General features: G+C 45.1%; 1 pseudogene; it reads left to right on the forward strand.

The window, feature by feature from the left end:
• The first annotated feature begins 246 nt into the window (after positions 1-246).
• On the forward strand, positions 247-4,722 carry LOC122899208 (annotated as a pseudogene).
• Positions 4,723-5,101: the final 379 nt, after the last annotated feature.

Consider the following 5,101-nt stretch of genomic DNA (forward strand, 5'->3'; position numbering starts at 1 on the left):
GCAGGCTTCCTGCTGAGCAGAGAGACCAATGCAGGGCTAGATCCCAGAACCCTGGGATCATGACCCGAGCCAAAGGCAGAGGCTTTAACATACTAAGCCACCCAGGCGCCCCAAGGAGGAATTGCATCTTTAACCTGAGTTCAATACTTTTGTCTAGTTAATTTCTGATCTCAATTATGTAACTCACAAATCTTGAGTCTTAGTGTATGTCTGACTGAGTTCTTCAAACAAGTACAGTGTTCTCCCATGGCTGTTGATGAACAAGTGGCTGTCATCTCTGATGGTGTAAACAGGTATTTGTAATCTGGAATCTGACAGAAGAACAATGTTTGAGAATGCATTCTTAGCTCATCGTGTCTGTCATCACCATGGCTTGAGCAACTTTGTGGCTCAGTGGGTTGGGCCACTGCCTTCGGCTCGGGTCATGATCCCAGGGTCCTGGGATCGAGCCCCATATCAGGCTCTCTGCTCATCAGGGGGCCTGCTTCCCTTCCTCTCTCTCTGCCTGCTTCTCTGCCTACTTGTGATCTCTCTCTGTCAAATAAAAAAAAAAAAACCTGAAAGAACAGACTCAATAAAGTCAGATGCAACACTGAAAGATGTAACAAATTTGGGGGCTGGTATTGAAACTTAAAATTATAGATTTACATAAAATATCCGCTGTTTTTGTCATTGTTTCTTCCAGTCATCATTTCCTTTTGCATATATATTCTCATATTCCTAACCTAGAGTAATTGTGTTATAAATAAAGAATACCTATTCCTTAATGAAAAAAATATTTATATAATGTCATGTTTTAATATTCTTTGAGGAAAACTGAAGGATAATATAGCATAATAGATAGTGATATTGGAGAGGATAGATCTCATTTTAGATTGGATATGGCAGGTATAACCTTCTGTAAAGGTGAAAATTTAAAAAAAATGCTTATATCGCATAAAGGCCATGAATCAAAAATCATTCAACCAATGATAAGATATAATATGGAAAGTAATTGAGGGTGATGATATGAGTATTATACACATGCATATATATATATATATATATATATATATGTATATATGCAAATAAAGGAAGAACTTCGTCAAAAAAAAACAAATATAAGGTTTATATACTATCAGGACAAACACAAAAACACAGAAATAGTCGTGGAAGAAAAAAAGATGGTAGAGTGGTTATAAATTCTCAGTGTAGGCGAGCAAGGTTGTTTTTTTTTTTCAATTTATTTATTTTCAGAAAAACATTATTCATTATTTTTTCACCACACCCAGTGCTCCATGCAAGCCATGCCCTCTATAATACCCACCACCTGGTACCCCAACCTCCCACCCCCCCGCCACTTCAAGCCCCTCAGATTGTTTTTCAGAGTCCATAGTCTCTCATGGTTCACCTCCCCTTCCAATTTACCCAAATTCCCTACTCCTCTCTAACGCCCCTTGTCCTCTATGCTATTTGTTATGCTCCACAAATAAGGGACTGGAAGAGGTTATGCTGAGTGAAATAAGTCAAGCAGAGAGAGTCAATTATCATATGGTTTCACTTATTTGTGGAGCAAGGTTGTTTTGATTCTTCCTGGATGTATCTTGATATCCTTATTAAAGGACTCAACTTTCCTAAGATAAAGGGGGATTAAAAATTGGTTTACCTATAGAGGTAGTATTGATTGGGCAAAGGGGATTACTTTGAAGTTTAACTCTCTATGAATATTAGAAAATAAAAATAAAAAAGTAATAAACTTGACTAAACTAAACTAAAATTAAAAAAAATTAAAAAAATAGAAATGCAAAAGAAAAACACAGGTGTATGTGAAAGACCCCCTTCCTCCTTGGTAAGGTTTGTTGGTAAGGTTTGTTTTAGCAACCTATTGTCCCCATAGCCTGATGGCAACACATTGTCTGTGGTCACCCGGTCTGTCAAAAGGAGAGACAAACGAGAAACGAAATGTACTGGGACTTTCCAGAGTGCTGTCCCAAGGAACCGCCAGAACGCCCTGACCCCAACGCCCAATCATGCCTGAATCAAATTGATTAATTAGACTCCTGTAACCATGCATATATGCTTCTGTAGGATCGCTTCCCGCCACCGCTTCCCGCCAGAACAAACCGTTACAGTGCCTAACAATGCTTGATTTAGGTTAACCAATCAGATCCCTGTAACCAAGCATCTGTTTCTGTAAACTCGCTTCCTGCCACCCCAACCTTGCCCTATATAATCTGCTCCCCAACTTAGCCCGGCACGCTCAGCCCACAAAGGCTGATGCGTCCGCAGGCGCCTGTGTAATCAATAAACCTCTTGCAATTTGCATCCAGTGGAGGCGTGCTGTTTGATTCTTGGTTGCGGCTCCAGGATATTTCATTTGGAGGTTCCACCGAGATCTCATGAAGTCCCACCCAAGACTCTAGCCAGTCCCCACCGGGAGGTAAGCTGGCCAGTATCTGTGTCTCTGTCATCTGTGTCTCTGTCTCTCTGATTGTATGTTATGTTCTTGTCTTTGTGTTCTGTACAACAACGTTGTTGCTCTGTAGTAGGGGCAGGATTGAGAAGGAGTTGACGAACTCGGACTTCTCCCCTGCCACCCCGAAGGACGCCTCGGGGATCTGTAACACCCCGGGGGACGCCTCGGGGTGTCTGAAGAGGTCCATTATCTTGGGCCACCTGTCGGTCAGAGAGGATCTCGCGTTCCTCCTGACCGTAACCCTGTCGGTCAGGGAGGATCTCACGTTCCTCCTGACCGTCTTTTGTGTCCAGACTGTCCTGTCGACGTCCTAAGTGTCTATATGTTCTTTGCATCAGTTATGAAGGTAACATTCTATTTAGGGAAAAAATGTCTGATCCGTTTGAATCTGAGGAATGCATGACTCTATGAATGTTTATGTGGCTCCACCGCCTTTGGCTACGGAGTCTGAGTGGGCTGCACCCTGAGTCTCGCGGAGCGTCATATGGCATAACGGTCATCTACTCCATGGAGTAGCCTGGTCCGGGGTTTATACGGATAGACCTTAGCTAAAATGCTCCTAAGTTCCCGCGAGGGACGGGAGCAGGACAGCACCTGAACGGTCCCCCTTTCCCTTGTCTTCTACATCGTCCATAAAAATGGGGCAAACCATGGCCACCCCCTTGAGTCTCATATTAGATCACTGGAGAGACATGCAAATCCGAGCTAATAATCTGTCCATGGAGATCAAATGAAGAAAATGGCAAACACTCTGCACCTCTGGCCCTCTAATGTTGGATGGCCTAAAGAGGGGACCTTTAACATCACTATTCTCCTATAGGTCAAGGAGCAAATCTTCAGTCGGGGACCTCAAGGCCATCCGGACCAAGTCCCTTACATAGTAGTCTGGGAAAATCTCGTCGAGGACCCCCCTCCCTGGGTTTCTCCTTTCACTCATCCAAAGCCCAAACCCCTTCCGGATTCTATCCCTTCCCCAACACCTTCTGCTCCCCCTGTTCCCCTTTGCCCTGCCGATCCTCCCAAGCCTCCTATTTCTTCCAACCTATACCCTGTAATAGATGATTCCACCTCTTCCTGGCGTCTTAAGCCAAAGAGGGTCCTTCCTCCTGATGACTCCTCCTTAATAGACCTCTTAACCGAGAACCCCCCTCCCTACCAGCTTCCCCCTCCACCGGCGCAAGCATCAAATTCCTCAGAATCTGAGGAAGAATCGAATAACCTGCCGGGGGAACGCCAACCCTTACCATCCCCAATGGCGGGAAGACTTGGGGTCGCAAGGAACCTGCAAAGGAGGGGTCTTCCAAGCTCCTTCCCCTATGCCAAGGAGGGGGCCCAGGCAACCAATTCCAATACTGGCCCTTCTCGGCCTCAGACTTATATAACTGGAAGTCCCATAACCCTTCCTTCTCACAGGACCCTATAGCTTTGACCGCTCTGATCGAGTCCATTCTAATCACGCTTCAACCCACTTGGGATGATTGCCAGCAGCTCTTGCAGACTCTTCTCACTACAGAGGAGAGACAAAAAGTTTATCTGGAAGCCAGAAAAAAATGTTCCGGGAGACAATGGAAGACCTACCCAGCTCCCGAATGTGATTGATACCGCCTTTCCCTTGACCCGTCCAGACTGGAATTTCAATACAGCTGAAGGTAGGACTCACCTAAATCTTTATCGCCAGTTACTCATAGCAGGCCTCCATAATGCAGGGCGCCGCCCTACCAATTTGGCTCAGGTAAGACAGGTTACTCAGGGCTCCAGAGAATCTCCAACCACTTTCTTAGAGAGACTTAAAGAGGCTTATCATAGATATACCCCCTTCCATCCTGATAGCCATGAACAAAGATAAAATGTGTCCATGGCATTTGGCAGTCAGCGCCAGACATTAGACATACGTTACAGCGACTGGAGAATTTACAAGATTTCTCGTTACAAGATTTGTTAAAGGAGGCAGAAAAAATTTATAATAAAAGAGAAACTCAGGAAGAAAAGGAAGAAAGGTTAAGGAAAGAGGCTGAAGAAAAGGAAGATAAGCGAGAGCGTAAGCGAAATAAGGAGCTTAGCAAAATCTTGGCCACCGTAGTGCAAAGCAATCAAGGATCAGAAACAGGAGAGCTAGGCAAGGAAGGAGACAGAAGAAAGCCTCGGGTAGCTCGGGACCAATGTGCCTATTGCAAAGAGAGAGGACATTGGGCCAAAAACTGCCCAAAAGGACCCCATAACCCCAAGGAAAATAACAGGCAGAAAACAAGATTAATGGCCCTAGATGATGACTAGGGATGTCAGGGCCAGGAGCTCCCCCCCCCCCGAGCCCAGGATAACCCTAACAGTCGGGGGGCAACCAATCACCTTTTTGGTAGATACAGCGGCACAACATTCTGTCTTAACCAAAACCCCAGGACCATTAAGTAACCGGACGGCATGGGTTCAAGGGGCCACCGGAGGAAAACAATACCGTTGGACCATGGAAAGAAAAGTCCATTTGGCTTCAGGTAAAGTTTCTCATTCATTCCTTCATGTACCTGACTGTCCCTATCCACTCCTGGGGAGAGATCTATTGACTAAGCTAAAGGCCCAGATTAATTTCGAATCAGATGGATCCACAGTGACCGGCCCCAACGGAACTCCATTGCACATACTCACTCTACA

The sequence above is a fragment of the Neovison vison genome, chromosome 2 (genome assembly GCF_020171115.1).
Source record: "Neovison vison isolate M4711 chromosome 2, ASM_NN_V1, whole genome shotgun sequence".
Taxonomy (NCBI): domain Eukaryota; kingdom Metazoa; phylum Chordata; class Mammalia; order Carnivora; family Mustelidae; genus Neogale; species Neogale vison.